Source organism: Panthera tigris, chromosome X (genome assembly GCF_018350195.1).
Source record: "Panthera tigris isolate Pti1 chromosome X, P.tigris_Pti1_mat1.1, whole genome shotgun sequence".
NCBI classification, from domain to species: Eukaryota; Metazoa; Chordata; class Mammalia; order Carnivora; family Felidae; genus Panthera; species Panthera tigris.
This window is the reverse complement of record NC_056677.1, coordinates 48,963,410-48,983,012: the sequence shown is the minus strand read 5'-3', so window position 1 is coordinate 48,983,012 and position 19,603 is coordinate 48,963,410. Positions and strand designations below refer to the sequence as shown.

Below are 19,603 nucleotides of genomic sequence, written 5' to 3'. Positions count from 1 at the left end.
ACACACACACACTGGAATATTACTCAGCCATCAAAAAGAATATCTTGCCATTTGCAACATCATGGATGGAGCTATGGTGTATTATGCTAAACAAAATATATCAGTCAGAGAAAGAATAATACCATATGATTTCACTCATATGTGGAATTTTAGAAACAAAACAGATGAACATAGGGGAAGTAAGAGGAAAATAGGAGAGGGAGGCAAACCATAAGAGACCTAACATAGAGAACAAATTGATAGTTGTTGGAGGGAAGATGGGTGGGTTGGAGGATGAGCTAAATCAGTGATGGGTTAAGGAGGGCACTAGTAGTGATGAGCAATGGGTGTTCTACGTAAGTGTTGAATCACTAAATTCTACACCAAAATATAATACTGCACTGTATGTTTACCAACTGGAATTTAAACAAAAGCTCAAAAAAAGGAAAAAAAAAGCATATTGGTATATCTATACTCACAACTCATTGAAAAGAGAAAAGAAAAGAAAAGAAAAGAAAAGAAAAGAAAAAGAAAAAGAAAAAGAAAAAGAAAAAGAAAAAGAAAAAGAAAAAGAAAAAACAGACAACAATCCAGAACAAACTGAAGGTTACCAGAAGGATGGTGGGTGAAGGGATGGGTTAAATAGGTGACAGAGATTTAGGAGTACATTTGTTGTGATGAGCACTGGATGTTGTATTTAAGTTTTGAATCATTAAGCTGTACATCTAAAACTAATATATACAGTTTGTTACTAAGGGGAATTTAAATAAAAACTTTAAAAAGGCAATGGAAAATGTTAATATTTTGCTGTGAGCCATTTAGAATGGAAGGTGTGCTTATAGTTGATTGTTTTCTTCTCCAGGTCAATTTCCTGAATTTTACACCAGGCTTACATTGTTAATGTAATTATTTTGCAATCAGTGAAAAAGAAAAAAAAAGAGAGGAAAAAAGGAAACAAAATATCTTCAAGAAGTCTGAGAATGACTAATCAGTAAAAAATACCTAGAGATTGGTTCAGCACATTTCTCTGGTCCTATCTCAAATCCTCTTAAATGACAGGAAAGGTAGGTTTCTGTACATAAAGAATAACTCCAGAAGGGCAAGGGGAAAGAAAAGGCAAATACTTGAAAGGTGTAAGGCAGATGAGGCAGTGGCACCAGGGCAGGAGTGGGGAGCCTGGAGTTTTGAAAAGGAGAGGGGGCGCTTAGATGTTGTGGGAGGGTGTTTGGGGCCAGGCTCCTGACTTTGGAAAGGGGTGTGCAGGCTGACAAGGAGAGCTTCCTAGATCGAGGGCAGTGGTAGGCTTTGAGACTTGGAAGATGTGGGCGGAGTTTGGCAGGAAGGGGAGGCTTCTTTCCAGGCAGGAAGCTGTGCTCCAGAAAGAGGGAAGAGACTGTGGCTGACGCAGCGTTTAGTGAGAGCCAGATGTGACCGAGGAGGCACAGCAGATTAGAAGGGCTGGGGACACCGCCGCCATGCTCTTTGTTTGCCCGGCTACCCTCCCAGACATGCCCCCCCCCCGCCCCGTCCATGCATTCTTACCTCCTAGCTCTTATAAACACAGAGCTAGTCGCCTGCTGATCCTCCTTGGCCACAGGCTCACAACAGAGGCAGCAGCAAGGTGCCCGATTTGGGCGTGTAACGCCCACCATCCCCTGCCTTGGGGAGTCTGTACCTCTTGGCCTGGGAATTGTTGGACGCTGGGGGGAGAAACGGGGAGGGGGGGGGGCTTCTCCCTATTTCTTTTACCCTAGCCTTAGATCCCTTGCTCTAATACAGGCTGAAAGAGGTGGGCAGGAAGTTTACTGCAGGCATGCAGCCAAGATGTTTTGATTTCCATCTTTCCTGTATAGTTTTCAGGTAAAATTTAGGCGCGGGTGACGGGTTGCAGTAATTAAAAGAAAAAGTTCATCTTGTCCTGCGTTGAATATATTTTTTTCTTAATTTCCTTTTTTGGCCCTCCTTGCTACTGTGCTCCTTGCAGCTATGAAGACCCCATTTGGAAAGGTGGTTGCAGGGCAGCCGTCTAGGACAGACACAAAACGTACCAGTGTGTCTGTTACCATGATGAAGAGAAAAGCTGCCCACAAGAAGCGTAGGAGCAGGCACACCTCCCAGCATCAGAGGAGCATCGTGGGCTGCAGAAGTCGGCAAGGATGGAAAGATGGAGATGCATCTCTAACACAGTGGAAAGGAACCATTCTGGATCAGGTACCTGTAAATCCCTCTTTGTATCTTTTTCAAATATGATGGATTTGACTGTGTTTATGGATTGGAACTTCACAGAGATAAAAGAGTGTCCTTACTTGAAGTCTTCTGTAATACAGTTGTATCGTCTAGAATCAGTGATACACACTTAGCAGAAATTATGATTGGCAAAGCAGTAGAACATATTTTTAAGACAGAGGAAGGTTCCAAAACTGAATTGAGGGGGATGGTCTTAGCTCAGGCACATGTCATGAACACATGGTTTTATATTACTTATGAGAAAGATCCTGTATTATATATGTACCAGCTCTTAGATGATTATAAAGATGGTGACCTATGCATCCTTCGAGATTCCAATGATTCTCCTCCTGCAGATAGAGAACAAGGAGAAGTTGTGGACAGTCTAGCAGGCAAATGTAGAATATACCAAAGATGATGGCTCCAAGAGAACTGGCATGATCATTCAACAAGTAGAAACAAAACCCTCTGTGTACTTCATCAAATTTGATGATGATTTCCATATCTATGTCTATGATTTGGTAAAAACATGTTAAGGATCATCTTGAAATTTGCCAAAATGTGAGACTTCGTAAAATCTGTACACACAAAAGGTCTTGATTGGTTTCTAATTTTTAAGAACAGTCTTCTCCCTTTTTGCATGCTTTTGCCAAAAAAAAAAAAATGAAACTTTCACCCTCTCAGACATTTTTGGAAGAAATCTTTTGTCCTTCTTTCCAAACTTTTAATTGGCTCTTCCCCACAGGAGAATGATTGATTTGTCTAACTAGTGAGTAAGGTCTGACATCCAGTGGCCCTTATTTTATATTGTGTAGTGGCAATGGTTTCTTTTGTGGTGTCTTAGCAAGACTGTGGAACACATAGATTAGAATCAGTGTTCAGTGATCAATAGGCTTAATGATGTTTTAGGTACTGGCATTGGTAAATAGAAATATAATAGACATTTGTTAGGTTTTGTTTTGTTTTGTTTTCAACTCTATACTGTTTCTTGGTTGATCCTATGAAACCTATGTGCAGAAAAATGTGAGCCCTACTGCAGCAGAAAAAATAGGTAGTGGAATGGGTCATATATTCCATTATTAAAGGCATTAGTGAAGGTTAAACTAAGTATAGAAAAAGCAAGTTTGAAAAGCAGGCAATGTTTTGGAGAAAAGCACCTGAACAAAGCCAGTGCTTTCTCATTGAGTTTCTGATAAAAGCTCCATTAGCAGTAACAGACATGCCTTGGACTTTTACGACTTTGGGGCTGGGACTCATAGCAGTACAATTAACCACTTGGGAAATATCTTTAAAATTAATTTAAGTTCACAAGCCATGGAGTCCAGACTACCCACACAGGCAGACTGGCATCCTGCTGGGGGTGAAACCAAAAAGATATTCTCTTGTCTTTGATGTTTTCTCTGTCTGCTTTTCTTCCTTTTGATGCCACTAAGTCTCTTCTCAGATATTTGACTGACAACAACAATGTGGATCTGTATTACGTATTGTAATAATTCCTGAGGACATAAATTTGCTTGGGATATCTGTTATAATAGCTGGGGATTAGTGTGCTTTCTAATTTTTTTGGATGTGAGGCTGATACTGTAATAATCTTGTATCCTAATGATACTGTGGACTCTTAAAAACTGTGTGACATGCAGCTGTGGGGTTAGATTAATTCAGCTCCTGAGGTCATGAAGGAACTACATCCAATCAAGAGGAAGACAGTCCAAGCTGCAGCTGCTGAAGGAACCCCATTATCTGTACAGACATCGTTATGAGATCTGTATGGCTGAAATGAGAAAACAAGAAATTGGGAAAGACAGAATTTTGGACTTTAATTCCTTTGGACCTTAAGATAGAAATTTAATTTGGAGCATTTATTTTTCCCTAGAAGTTTAATTGTTGGCATGGGTTTCACACAATTCAAATTAAGGCATTTTTATTATGTTGTTAAAATTGTATTATTTGGAGTATTTTAGTGCTATTTTTGAGACTCATTATGTAATCTTTGTAAGCTATAGCAAATGATGTGGCTGGATGTAATTGTAAATTGTGGATAAAATAGGGAGTGAACTTTCAGGCTGGAATGTAGGATAACTTTGGAGTTAATTACTGTTCTATTCTGAGTCCTTTCAGCTTTCTACGGGCAAAAGCAAAACCATTCACCAGTCTTACACAGATGGGAGCAGGATATTCCTAAGATACTACTGTCTCCCCCAAAGGGGGCAGTCAAGCCCTGTTTGTTAACCATAGTCTTGGGTATAAACCACAGTGGCTTAAGAGAACAAAAACATGCACGGGTATGATGGGATTTATTCTCTGCCTCTGTTTGTGGTTCTGACTCAAGAAAAAAGAAAGAAAAAGATTTGCATTTCTCACAAATACTCGGAAGAAAAATTCTACCCATGTCCACTTGCTATACTCATGCACTTTTCCATATAAGATGAATAACTTAATGAAATTGGGAAAAAAAGGTTATAGATAAGTAGCCTAGGTCCCCTTTGGCTCTTGAGTTTATTTCTCATTGCAAGGTATGAGAAAGACTGCAGTCCTTTATTACATGGCTGGGTACGCATCCGCTCTGTAGACCATTCTATACCTTTGGGGTGGGAGATCCCATTGTCTTTAAGCTTGGGGCAGAAGTTCATGTTAAGCTCAGGTCCAATCCATGTACTCCAGTCCAAATCTACCATCAAATAAAGCTGGTATTTATTTTTTATTACTTTAAAATTTTTAATATATAAGTTGTTTTGGGGAAAACCCACATGCTTCTGATAAATTCAAACAGTAAAAAAGGATATACAGTAAAAAGTCGCCTTTCTTCCTTCTCACCCCTGGCCTCAGTCCCCCAGTCCCAATTTCCAAAAGTAACCACTGTTACCAGTTAGTATGTGTCCTTCCAGAAATAATAAAAATATTTACAAGCATAATTTCTATGTGTATCAGTTTTTGACACAAATAGTGGCATACTATACGTGCTGTTCTGAAATTTGTACTCTCACTTAATATATTAAAACTAATATTTTAATCCCTCATTTATTGCTGTGTATATATTTTAGTTGGTTCAGAATCTGGAAGGGAACGAGGCATGATTAATTCAAATCTTCAAATCCCATCCTAGTTTAATGAAAACTTGCATGTCCCTGAAAACCCACTATTTCTGCCAGGCAAATTTTTCTGAATAATAGAATGTGAAATCAATGTGAATGTGATATATTTTGTGGGAAGAAATCCTTAAGAGAGGCTAGTATATTTTTATTGAGGGAAGATAAAGGTAGGATCAACTATAAATTAAAATTATGGTAAAATTTACAGTAATATAATCAATAATCCTAAAATAAAATAGGATGAACAATCTTTTTTTTTTGTTCCAACTTCCACTCGTATTTACTGCCATATGCAGATTGAAGCTGCTCATTTCTATTTTCCTTTTCTAACAGAATGCTTTCCTGCATGTAACAGGAAACTTATTTTTTAAAGTTTTTATTTAAATTCTACTTTGTTAACATACAGCATTATATTAGTTTCAGGTGTACAATATAGTACTTCAACACTTCCATACATCATCCTGTGCTCATCACCACAAGTGCACTCAATTCCTATCACCTGTCAACCCATCTTCCCACCTACCGCCGTTCTGATAACCATCAGTTTGTTCTCTATAGTTAAGAGTCTGTTTCTTGATTTCTCTCTCTCTTTCCTTTCCTTTGCTTATTTGTTTTGTTTCATAAATTCCACACATGAGTGAAATCATATGGTATTTGTCTTTCTTTGACAGAATTATTGAATTTAGCATTATACTCTCCAGCTCCATCTGTGTCGTTGCAAATGGCAAGATTTCATTCTTTTTAACAGCTGAATAATATTCCATATATATATATATATATATGGAATATATATATATATATATATATATATATATATATATATATATGCTACATCTTTATCCATTCATCAATCAGTGGACACTTGGACTGCTTCCATATCTTGGCTATTGTAAATACCACTGCAATAAACATAGGGGTGCATGTATCCCTTTGAATTTGTGTTTTTGTATTCTTTGGGTTAAATAGCCAGTAGTGCCATTGCTGGATCATAAGGTAGTTCCATTTTTTACTTTTTGAGGAGCCCTCATACTGTTTTTAATAGTGGCTGCACCAGTTTGCATTCCTATCAACAGTGCAACAGGGTTCCATTTCTCCACATCCTTGCCAACACCTGTTGTTTCTTGTGTTGTTGATTTTAGCCATTCTAACAAATATGAGGTGATATCTCATTGTACATTTGATTTACATTTCCCTGTGCTAAGTGATAATGAACATCTTTTCATGTGTCTGTTGGCAATCTGCATATGTTCTTTGAAGAAATGTCTATTCATGTCTTCTGCCCATTTTTGAATTGGATTATTTGTTTTTGGGTGTTGAGTTTTACAAATTCTTTATATGTTTTGGATACTAACCTTTTATCAGATATGTCATTTGCAAATATCTTCTCCCACTCAGTAGGTTGCTTTTTAGTTTTGTTGATTATTTCCTTCACTGTGCAGAAGCTTTTAATTTTGATGTAGTCCTGATAGTTTACTTTTGCTTTTGTTTCCTTTGCCTCAGGAGACATATCTATAAAATTGCTGCTATGGCTGGTGTCAAAGAAGTTACTGCCTGTATTCTATTCTAGGATCTTTATGCTTTCAGGTCTCACGTTTATATCTTTAATCCATTTTGAATTTATTTTTGTGTATGGTGTAAGAAAGTGGTCCAGTTTCATTCTTTGTCATATTGCTGTCCAGTTTTCCCAAAACTGTTTGTTGAAGAGACTTTTTCCCATTTCATACTCTTTCCTGCTTTTTTGAAGATTAACTGAGCATATAATTCTGGATACATTTCTGGATATTCTATTCTGTTCCATTGATCTGTGTGTCTGTTGTTTCAAATATTTTTTTAATGTTTATTTGATTTTGAGAGAGAGAGAGAGAGAGAGAGAGAGAGAGAGAGAGAGAGAGCCCAAGCAGGGAAGGGGCAGAGAGGGAGACACAGAATCCGAAACAGGCTCCAGGCTCTCAGAGCTGGACATGGGCTTGAACTCACGAGCCACGAGATCATGACCTGAGCCAAAGTCGGATGCTCAACCAACTGAGCCACCCAGGTGCCCGAGTTTTTTAAATAATTTTTTAAATATTTACTTTAATTTTTTTGAGAGAAAGACAGAGCATGAGCAGGGGAGCGGCAGAGAGTGAGGGAGACACAGAATCTGAAACAGGCTCCAGGCTCTGAGTTGTCAGCACAGAGCCCCACACAGGGCTTAAACTCGGGGACAGCGAGATCATGACCTGAGCCAAAGTCAGACACTCAACTGACTGAGCCACCCAGGAGCCCCCTATGTGTCTGTTTTTGTGCCATTACCATACTGTATTGATCATGAGAGCTTTGTAATATAACTTGAAGTTCAGAACTGTGATGCTCCCAGCTTTGCTTTACTTTTTCAAGGTTGCTTTGGCTATTCAGGGTCTTTTGTAGTTCCATACAAATTTTAGGATTGTGTGTTCTTCTCTGCGAAAAATACTGTTGGTAGTTTGATAAGGATTGCATTAAATGTGTAGATTGCTTTGACAATTTAACAATATTTGCTCTTCCAATCCATGAGCATGGAATGTCTCTCCATTTTTTTGTGTCATCTTCAGTTTTTCTCATCAGTGTTTTATAGTTTTCAGAGTACAAGACTTTCACCTCTTTGGTCAGGCTTATTTCTTGGTATCTTATTATTTTGAGTGCAATTGAAATTGGGGTTGCTTTCTGTCTGCTGCTTCATCATTGGTGTATAGAAATGCAAAAGATTTCAAGACATTCTTTTTAAACAGGTTTAAAAGTTACCAGGCATCATTTATTCATGTAAGTAAAATAGTCCAGAAGTTGGATGGGTTTCAGAGACAGGCTTAGGCTGTGTCTGATTTTTTTTAGGTTGTTCCCTCCTCTGTATGTCAGTTTCATCTTCATGCCATCTTTCCTCATGGTAGCAAAATTAGAGCAGGAGAACCATACAGCAGTTCCAATCTACAGGAAGATAAATAACCTATGTCTTGTCATGCATAATGTACTGGTTTAGGTCACATACCTGCATCAATGACTTAAGTCTTATTGATTGTGCTGATTGGCTTAGCCAGGGAATGTGTTCCATCCCTGAACCCTAGGATATATATCCCTGGAACCAAATGGATTCCTAGTAGAATCAAGGGAATGAGTAATGAATACCTTGAACCAATCACAAATGTCTAGTATAGCTTCTTTTTTTGATAGTATCCACAGACACCTTTCATCTCACATATCCACTTTCAAAAATGCACACACTTACATGTAGTAAATTTATGTCCTCAGAGACAGAGAACCTAAAGTCATTTCCAATGATTGCATTTAATGCTAAGTCTAGGATCTCTATTTGGTATGTGGCCATGTTCAGATCCATCGTCATACCAGTCTTGTCACCTGTAGTTAAATTATAAACTACTCTTCATCCCAACATACCCAATATACGATTGTGGAGAAGTAACCAGAGAAATATAATTTAAAAACTATCATTTAAAAAAGGAGGAAGTAGAAAACAATACACAGTAGTTTCTAGTTCAAAACATATCATAACCTGGGAGAATCTGCCCTGGCTTGATCAGCCAATCTCTTTTTGTTCTCTAAGAGGATCTTGGGTGAATGCACTTTTTGGAGTATAAGCAGATTTACCAGTCTACTTAATCTTATGTCATTTCTTGTGCCTGAGAGTTATTCTGGGGTTAGACAATAAGTTTTTGCTGTTGTCCAGGATTGGAGTTTCTTTAATGTAGTTCTCAAACTTTAGCACATATTAGAAATCACCTGTAAAACTTAAGATACAGATTTCTGGAGCCATCATTAAAATTTTAATTCAGTAGAGATGGGGTAGGGGCCAAAGATTTGTATTTCTAACAAGTTCTCACAGAAGACTGATGCTGCTGGTCCTGAAACCCTACAATGAAAATCAGTGACTTTTAGTGGCAATTGAGTCAGGACAGAGTATGTCCTTTACATTCCTTCTAATAAATTTACCTGTGGTACTTGCTAAACTATAAATTCCTGAGCCCAACCTTAGATTTAATTAATCAAGTTCTCTTGGCATGAAAGTGGGGGGACCTGGAAAAACTCTACCAGATATTGCAGGTGATTCTGACCATTATTATTTATACTGATTGGGAAACACTTGTTTAGGAAACTAGGCTTTTCATGTCCCTAATATTATATCTTCATAAGCCTTCCATCTCTTTTCCCTTCCTGCATAAATCTTAGTTAGGGTAAGGAAATTGACTTTTCTAATCCTACAAGTTTCCAAATTATCAAAATCATTTTTAAATAGAATTTCAGCCAACCAGTAACTAAGTGAGCAAAGCTTTATTTTATTTCCACACTGTTTTAAGATAGACAAGTTTCAACTATGGAGATGGTATCTTTGGCCTTGGCCTAAGAAGCATAGATTGAGGGCCATGTGTCCCCCAAGACAGCATAGAATAGGGGAACATAATAATAGACTAGAATGAGGCCAGTAAAATGGGCATTAAGTCCAGAATCAATTAGTTCTGTGTTTTGAGGCGAGTGACATAATCTTTCTAAGCCTATTATTGTAGGTCATAATCCTTATCTTACCTTGTTCTTTGGGGAAATAAAAGAGAAACGTTATCTTTAATATATAACCTCATGCATTGCATGTACTTAACCAAGTTGAACTCCATTTAATTCCCCAGACGGTAAGCCCACGTCCTTCTGGTAAACCTTTCTTTATATTGAGCAATGCTCCAGTGACATTTAGCTAGGGAATATATCCACAAATTCTATTAATGAAGTGTGACTCCAAAGAACTCTTTGGATATACATTGCTGCTTCCTTTTCCTAGTAAGAGCTTTACCAGAGAGCTCATTAAACTTCATAACATTTCTGAGTGGTTAGAAAGGCTGAATGTTACCCTACTGTGTAGATTCAATCATTCGTTTATTCAACTACTTTTTGATGATAGTGATGGAGGTAGATAGGGTCCACACTTTTAGCAAACTTACATTCTCACAGGGGTAAGAAAGAAAACAAATATGTAGACAAATAACCTATACAATTTTGAAGAATGATATGTTGTATGAAGAAAACAAAGCAAAGCAATAGAATAGAGAGTAATTGCAATAAATGAGCTACTTCAACTAGGGTTTGTTAGAAAAAAATCTTAACTGAGTGAATATTTTAACAATGAGAAACCAGCCCATGCAACAATTTGGAGAAGTGATCTAGAGAGAAAAACAAGTTGAAAGACTGGAATACCTAAAATTTTGTATTCCTGGTTATTAACTCAGTCATGTGTTTCATACTGAGACCTATAGCTAACTATTCTTCTTTACTGTTTTGTACATCTGACTCACTTTGTTGCTGTTATTTTTTGTTTTTGTTTTGTTTTGAGGTCAGAGGACATTACAGACAACAGGATTGTTCATTCATTTTTCAATTGTTACCCTGATCCTGGAGGTGAAATTAGGGGATAAGAAGTCACTGATTAAATGGAAACAACAGATTTCTTCTTCTACCCAAATCCATGAAAGAGGAACACAGCACAGAGTTAAAGTTGAAGCCCATACATAACAAATTGAATGTGTATACCTATTTTTCTGGTTACCATTTCAAACATACACTACAAGACATTTGCATAATTCAGTTTACATCATTCATTTCTGGAGGTTGGTAGGATGACAGTAAGCATTTACTGAGCACCTAGTATGTGCCAGCCACAACTTAAACTTCACAGGATACTGGGAACTAAGTGTTACAATCTCCATTTTAAAGATAAGGAAATCTAGCTTAGAGAAAAAGAGGAAAGCAGAGTCACACAACTAGCAAGAGTGCTGGAAGTGAACCTCTAACAATTGCATGAATACAAAAGAAGCAAGAGTGCCAAGAAAGAAGACAAAGTAATTTACAACTGTGCTTTTCCTATTCTTCCTTACCTATCACAATCTCTCAACACACACTTTGTTCCTACTGTTAAATCTACTTTATTCATTCATTCATTCATTCATTCACCAATTTATTTAACACCTACTATGTTTCATGCACTGGGGTATTTCAGTGAACAAAACAGTCAATAATCCCTGTCTTCATGGAGATTACATGCAAACAAGGGGCAGCTGATAATAAACATAATAATTAAATAAGTTATATGGGATGTCAGAAAACAACGCTATGAACATTTTGTTCTGTTATGAACAGAAAGAAAATTAGAGTAAGGTAAGAGGTAAGGTTAGGGTAAACTTTATGGAGATGATAGTTGATCAAAGACATAAAGGAAGTGAGGGGGTTATCCAAGAATACATAGAGAAAAAGAACATTCCAGGCAAAAGGAACTGCTAGAGGAAAGACCCTATGGTGGGTGTGTTCTCAGCAAGTTCAAAGACCAGCAAGGAGGTTAATTTGTCTAGAGCTACATAAGTGAGGGAGAGAAACATAGGAGAAGTCAGAGATTTAATAAGGGAACAAATCATATAAACTTATAAGGCCTGGTAGGAATTCTATATGAAATGAGGAGCCTGTCACAGGTTGCAAATTCTGAAATAAGGTTAATGCTTCAAAAATTTATTACATAATGGTTTGGGGGTCAATATTTGTGGAAGAAATGGGAAAGAAGCAGAAGTACCATGTGAGAAGTCAAGCTCTGATAAAGACCCAATAAAAGTGTCAGCCACAAACTCATACACTGATGAATCACTAGATGTAGGCTGCCTGGGAAAGATGTGACCTTGCACAAGGCTGCTCTGTGCAGCTTGGGCAATGCTTAATGGGGATGGCAGTTGAAGCTGGAGGAATGACTGTCAATTAAGAGGAGCTTCAGTGTTGCATTTCCATGTCCACAGAGTGACAGCAGATTTTGAGCAGATAATTGACCTGACATTTTTTTTTTAATTTCCAGATACATTTAGTTAATATTTTAGGATTAAGATTCATTCCAACATTTATGCACTTTGCTTTTCCTTTTTTTTTATATGAAATCTATTGTCAAATTGGTTTCTATACAACACCCAGTTCTCATCCCAACAGGTGCCCTCCTCAATGCCCATCACCCACTTTCCCCTCCCCCCTACCCCCCATCAACCCTCAGTTTGTTCTCAGTATTTAAGAGTCTCTTATGGTTTGCCTCCCTCTCTGTTTAAAACTATTTTTTTCTCTTTCCCTTACCCTATGGACTTCTGTTAAGTTTCTCAAGTTCCATATATGAGTGAAAACATATGATAATAGTCTTTCTCTGACTGACATATTTCATATAGCATAATACCCTCCAGTTCCTTCCACGTTGTTGCAAATGGCAGGATTTCATCCTTTCTGATTATTGAGTAATACTCCATTGTATATGTAAACCACATCTCCTTTATACATTGATCAGTTGATGGACATTTGGGCTCTTTCCATAAGTTGGCTATTGTTGAAAGTGCTTCTATAAGCATTGGGGTACATGAGCCCCTATAAATCAGGACTCCTGTATCCCTTGGGTAAATTCTTAGTAGTGCTATTGCTGTGTCATAGGGTAGGTATATTTTTAATTTTTTGAGGAACCTCCACACTGTTTTCCAGAGCAGCTGCACCAGTTTGCACTCCCACCAACAGTGCAAGAGGGTTCCCGTTTCTCCACATCCTTGCCAGAATCTATAGTCTCCTGATTTGTTCATGTTAGCCACTCTGACCAGCATGAGGTGATATGTCAGTGCGGTTTTGATTCGTATTTTGTGATGACGAGTGACATTGAGCATTGTTTCATGTGTCTGCTGGCCATCTGGATGTCTTCTTTAGAAAAGTGTCTATTCATGTCGTCTGCCCATGTCTTCACTGGAATATTTGTTTTTCGGGTGTGGAGTTTGGTGAGTTCTTTATAGATTTTGGACACTATCCTTTATCTGATATGTTATTTGCAAATGTCTTTTCCCATTCTGTCAGTTGCCTTTTAGTTTTGTTGATTGTTTCCTTTGCAGTGAAGAAGCTTTTTAACTTGATGAGGTCCCAATAGTTCATTTTTGCTTTTAATTCCCTTGCCTTCAGAGATGTATCAAGAAAGAAGATGCTGCAGCTGAGGTCAAAGGTTATTGCCTGTTTTCTCCTCTAGGGATTTGATGGTTTCCTGTCTCACATTTAGGTCTTTCATCCATTTTGAGTTTATTTTTGTGTATTGTGTAAGAAAGTGGTCCAGTTTCATTCTTCTACATGTTGCTGTCCAGGTCTCCCAGTACCATTTGCTAAAGAGAGTGTCTTTTTCCATTGGATACTCTTTCCTGCTTTGTCAAAGATTAGTTGGCCATAATTTGTGGGTTCAACTCTGGGTTCTCTATTTTATTACATTGGTCTATGTATCTGTTTTTGTGTCAATACCATACTGTCTTGATGATTACAGCTTTGTAGTAGAGGCTAAAGTCCAGGATAGTGATGCCTCCTGCTTTGATTTTCATTTTCAACATTACTTTCTCTCTTTGGGGTCTTTTGTGGTCCCATACAAAATTTAGGATTGTTTTTCTAGCTTTGAGAAGTATGCCAGTAAAATTCTGATTGGGCTTGCATTGAATGTGTAGATTGCTTTGGGTAGTATTTTCATTTTAACAATATTTATTCTTCCAATCCATGAGCACGAAATGTTTTCCCATTTCTTTGTATCTTCTTCAATTTCTTTCGTAAGCTTTCTATAGTTTTCAGCATACAGATCTTTTACATCTTTGGTTAGGTTTATTCCTAGGTATTTTATGATTGTTGGTGCAATTTTGAATGGGATCAGTTTCTTTATTTCTCTTTCTGTTGCTTCATTATTGGTGTATACAAATGCAACAATTTCTGTAAATTTATTTCATACCTTGAGACTTTGCTGAATTCATGTATCAGTTCTAGGAGCTTTTTGGTGGAATCTTTCTGGTTTTCCATGTAGAGTATCATGTCATCTGCAAAAAGTGAAAGGTGACTTCTTTGCCAATTTGGATGCATTCTATTTCATTGTGTTGTCTGATTGCTGATATTAAGACTTCCAAAATTATGTTAAACAACAGTGGTGAGAGTGGACATCCCTGTGTGTTCTTGATCTCATGGAAAAAGCTCTCATTTTTTCCGTATTGGGGATTATATTAGCTGTGGACCTTTCATGTATGGCTTTTATGACATTAAGGTATTTTATTTCTCTCCTGATTTCTTGACAGCTTTTATTAAGAAACGATGCTGTATTTTGTCAAATGCTTTTTCTGCATCTATTGACAGGATCATAACATTCTTATCATTTTTTGTATTAATGTGTTGTATCACATCAATTGATTTGTGAATGTTGAACAAGCCCTGCAGCCCAGGAATGATTCCCATTTGATCATGGTAAATATATTTTTTTAAATATACTGTTGAATTCCATTTGCTAGTATCTTGTTGAGAATTTCGGTATCCATGTTCATCAGGGGTATTGGCCTGTAATTTTCCTTTTTAGTAGGGACTCTGTCTGATTTGGGAATCAAGGTAATGCTGGCTTCATAGAATGAGTCCAGAAGCTTTCCTTCCATTTCTATTTTTGTGGAGCAGCTTGAGAAGGATAGGTATTAACTCTGCTTTAAATGTCTGGTCGAATTCCCCTGGGAAGCCATCTGGCCCAGGACTCTTATTTTTTTGAGAGATTTTTGATAAATGATTCAATTTCTTTGCTAGTTATAGGTCTGTTCAAATTTTCTATTTCTTCCCATTTGAGTTTTTTTAGTGTGTGGGTTCCTGCTAATTTGTACATTTCTTCCAGATTGTCCAGTTTGTTAGCATATAATTTTTCATAGTATTCTCTAATAATTGTTTGTATTTCTGTGATGTTAGTTGTGATCTCCCTCTTTCATTCGAGATTTTATCTATTTGTGTCTTCTATCTTTTTTTTTTGAGAAGTTAGGCTAGGGGGTTATCAAATTTCATTTTTTAAAAAAAATCTCTTAAATCCATTGATCTGTTCTACTGGGTTATTTTGGATTCTATATTGCTTATTTATGCTCAAATTCTTTTTATTTCCCTTCTTCTGGCTTGGGGAGTCTGCTGTTTACTTCTAGCTCCTTTAGATGTGCTGTCAGGTTTTGTATTTGTGATTTTTCTTTTTTCTTGAGATAAGCCTGAGTTGCAATGTATTTTCCTCCTAGAAATGCCTTTGCTGCATCCCAAAGTTTGTGGACTGTGCTGTTTTCATTTTCATTTGCTCCCATATATTTTATAATTTCTTCTTTAATTGCCTAGTTTATCTATTTACTTGTTACTAAGATGTTCTTTATCATCCATGCATTTGGAGACTTTAATTCTTTTTTTCTTGTGCTTGACTTCAACTTTCATAGCATTGTGATCTGATAATACGCATGTCATTTTTATATTTATTGAGTACTGTTTTGTCACCCAATATGTGATCTGTATTGGAGAATTTTCCATGGACACTCCAGAAAAATGTATATTCTGCTGCTTAGGATGAAGTTCTTAATGTATCTGTCAAGTCCATCTGCCCCATTGTATCATTCAAGTCCATTTTTTTTTAATTGGTGTTTTGCCTAGATGATCTATCCATTTCTGTAAGTGGATTATTAAAGACCCCTGAAATAACCATATTCTTATCAATACGATTGCTTATGTTTGTGATTATTTGATTTATGTATATGCCCCAACTTGGAGGCATAAACATTTACAATCTTCTTGATGGGTAGATCCCATAATTATGATATAATGCCCTTCCTTGTCTCTTGTTTAAAATGTAGTTTGTCTGATATAAGTATGGTATTCCAGATTTCTTTTGACTTCCAGTAGCATTATAGATGGATTCCACGCCCTCACTTTCAATCTGAAGGTGAACATAGGTCTAAAATTGGTGTCTTATATACAGCATACAGATGGATATTGGATTTTTTTAATCCATTCTGATACCATGTGTCTTTTGATTGGAGCATTTAGTCCACTTACATTCAGAGTTATTATTGAAATATATGGAGTTAGTGTCATTTGTTACTTGTAGGTTTCATGCTTGTGGTGATGTCAGTGATGTTTCTGGTCCTTTGTAGTCTTTGCAGCATAACACTCACAGAGTTCCCCTTAGGATATCTTGCAGGACTGGTTTACTGGTCATAAACTCCTTCAGTTTTTGTTTGTCTGGGAAAGCCTTTATCTCTACTTCTATTCTGAATGACAGGCTTGCTGGACAAAGGATTCTTGGCTGCATATTTTTTCCTATTCATCACATTGAATATTTCCTGCCACTCCCTTCTGGCCTGCCAAGTTTCAGTGGACAGTTTGGCTACCACCCTTATGTGTCTACCCTTGTAGATTAAGGACTGTTTGTCCCTAGCTTCTTTCAGAATTCTCTCTTTATCTTTGTATTTTTCCAGTTTCACTATGATATGCCATGGAAAAGACCTATTCCTGTTAAATCTGAAGGGAGTTATCTGTGTCTTCTTTATTTAGATGTATGTTTCCTTCCACAGATTAGGGAAGTTCATTGCTATAATTTTTTTCAAATAACCCTTTTCCCCTTTCTCTCTCTTCATATGGAACTCCTATGATATGGATATTATTAAGTTTCATTCAATCAGGTATTTCCCTAATTCTCTCCTCTTGGTCTAGTGTTTTCTTATCATTCTTTTTCTTGGCTTCATCATTATCCATGATTTTATCTTGTATTTCACTTATACTGCCCTCTGCTTCTTCCATCCTTGCTGTCACTGCATCTAGTTTATTTTATACCTCAGTTACAACATTTCTTAATTCATCGTGACAATTTCTTAATTCCTTGGTCTCTGCAGCAATAGATTCCCTGCTGTCTTCTATGCTTTTTTCAAGCCCAGCTATTAATCTTATGACTATTATTCTAAGTTCTTTCTCAGATATATTGTTTATATCTGTTTTGAGCAATTCTTTAGCTGTCCTTTCTTCCTGGGATTTGTTCTGAGGAGAATACTTCTGTTTCATCATTTAGGCTAGTTTTCTCTCCCTTTTGTTTTTTTAATAGCTTGTTATGTGTCATGCACCTGCGACCACTATGATATTAACAGGAGGTCATGCACTGTCTGTAGCCTGACCTTTCAGGAGGTGTTTTTGAAGTGTGTTGCATGCTCTCTGTTGTGAGTCTGGTTGCTTAATCTCCCTACTCATAGTGGTGGTTCAGACCTTCAACCAGGTGTGCTTTGATTTGTTCATTGAAGTCACCCTGGAGAAAAAAAATTTTTTTTTAAAAAGGGGGTTAGTGGAAGAATGCTTATCCCAATCAAAGAGAAAAATGACAGGGGTGGAGAAAAAAGGGAAAAAAATTGACCAGGCAGAGAATCCGATAAACTATACAGCTTAATCGAGAGAAAGAGAGACAGGAAAATAAAGAAGGAGATACAGCATAGCTGTTAAAAGAATATATTAAAAATTTATGCTTAAACAAACCAACAACCAGAATAAACAGACTAGAGAAGGGAAGAAATAAGAAGAAGAAAAGGAAGGAAATTATATACATACATATATAATTGATCAAGAATCAAATCAGAAAATGCAAAACCACTGGACAGTTATCTGATGGTGTCTTGCAACCAGTGGCTGCGTTGGTCTGGAGGAGGGGCTGTCTGGTTCCTTCAGTGTCAACCTTGCTCTGTTAGATACATAGTTACTAGGCACGGAGTGGCATGGATCGGTATAAGCAGGACCTGCCTCCAGTGTGGGCCCCTTGTCTATTCCCTGCCACCCCACCTTATTGGTGATGGGTAGAAAAATGGCGACATCCAAGTCTATCCTCCCCGGGTGTCCCAAACCACTCTCTTCAGGCCGTCTTCTTGGTGCCACACATGCACGAGCAGGCCAGTTTGTTCCTTTCCAGTCTACTGCACCACCCAGTCAGCTGGGATTCAAACCCCGATGTCTTAAAGGATCCCGCTCTTCACACCCCAGTTGCAGGGTAGAGCCATTCCACAAGGCACCCAACAAAGTCTCTTTGGTTCCTCACAGTGCTGTGTGGGCACAAATGGGTTGGTTTGTCCCGCTCCACAGTCTCCCACACCTCCCAGGAACTTGGCTGGGATTCAAACACTTATGTCTTAAAGCATACTGATCCTCATGCCTTGTTTCTGGAGTATTGCCACTCTACCCAGCCAGCCAACAAATGTCCTCTGGCTGGTGGGCACCTGCAGGACCATTTGTCCATGGAGCAGCTATTTGTCTTCTTCCAACAGCACTTAAGGAAGTTGAGTGCTCTATCCAATTGTGCCTCTGAGCTTACTACTGAACCTGGGCCTGGCTCCCCTCCTCCCTAGGCACATGCACAAGGTGGCCAGCCCCAGTCTGGAGACATTTAGAAATTGGCCCCACAGTTAGAAATTGGTTCTTTCGGATCCAACGTGGCAGAGAAGTAGGGGGACCTGAGTTCCCTCAAACACAACAGTGTTGAGGCCAAAGAACTTTGAATTCCAAAACTTTGGGCTACAGAGTGACAAAGACATCTCCAGGGGCCCACAGGGACAACGTGGTAGCCATAAGTGTATGATTGCAAACTGGGAGAGATAAAACAGGTCACGTAGGCACAGATGGGAGGGATCTCCTTCTGCAGAGAGACAAAGGGAAAACAAAGAAAGGATGGAGAAGCAGAGGACTGTATCTGGACAAGAGAAAAACCACAGACTGGGATGGACAAAGATCCAATCTCTAACTGCAGGGCTTTTTCTGTACTGGGGCCAGCTGCCCTGTTCATGCACCTGGGGAGGAGGGCAGCCAGCCCCAGGCTTGGTAACTAGTTCAGAGGTGTGTTTCCCAGTGGGAAAAAGCAATCCCCTTCCTGGAGCAATGTGGGAAGATGGTATATAACCATTGAAAGGATAAAGACTGTCTGCGGCCACTAATTAGATGCCATATATCAGCATCACAGAGCAGCACTTCCCCAGAACCAGGGTGCACGAAGTGGGACCCTTTCAGACAGTAGGGTTTAAACCCCAGCCAAGCTCAAGGGAGGCATGGGAGTTGGTAGAGAAGGACAAACTGCCTTAATTGTCCTCAGGGCACTGTGAGGAATGCCTGAACAGAGTGGTTTGGGACACCTGGACTGTGAAGGAGAGACTGGGCTGTCACCATTTTTCTCCCCATCACCAACAAGCTGGGGCTTCAGGAAATGGACAGCGGGCCCACAATGGAGGCAGGACCTGCCAACATCAAACCCAACCCCTCCACTCCTGGTAACTGGGATCTACTGGAGCAGGATTGATGCTGACTAACCAGACAGCCCCTCCTCCAGACCAGCACTGCCACCAGTTCCAAGGCACCCAGCAGTTTTGCATTTCTTGACTTAATTCTTGACAATTCTTATTATATATATATTTTTGCTTTCCTCCTTCTTATTTATTTCCTCTTCTAGTCTGATTATTCTGGTTGTTGGTTTGTGTCAG

The 19,603-nt window shown here is 38.3% G+C and overlaps 1 pseudogene; it reads left to right on the top strand.

Moving 5' to 3' along the window:
- Positions 1-1,706: 1,706 nt before the first annotated feature.
- LOC102969883 lies at positions 1,707-2,741 on the top strand (annotated as a pseudogene).
- Positions 2,742-19,603: the final 16,862 nt, after the last annotated feature.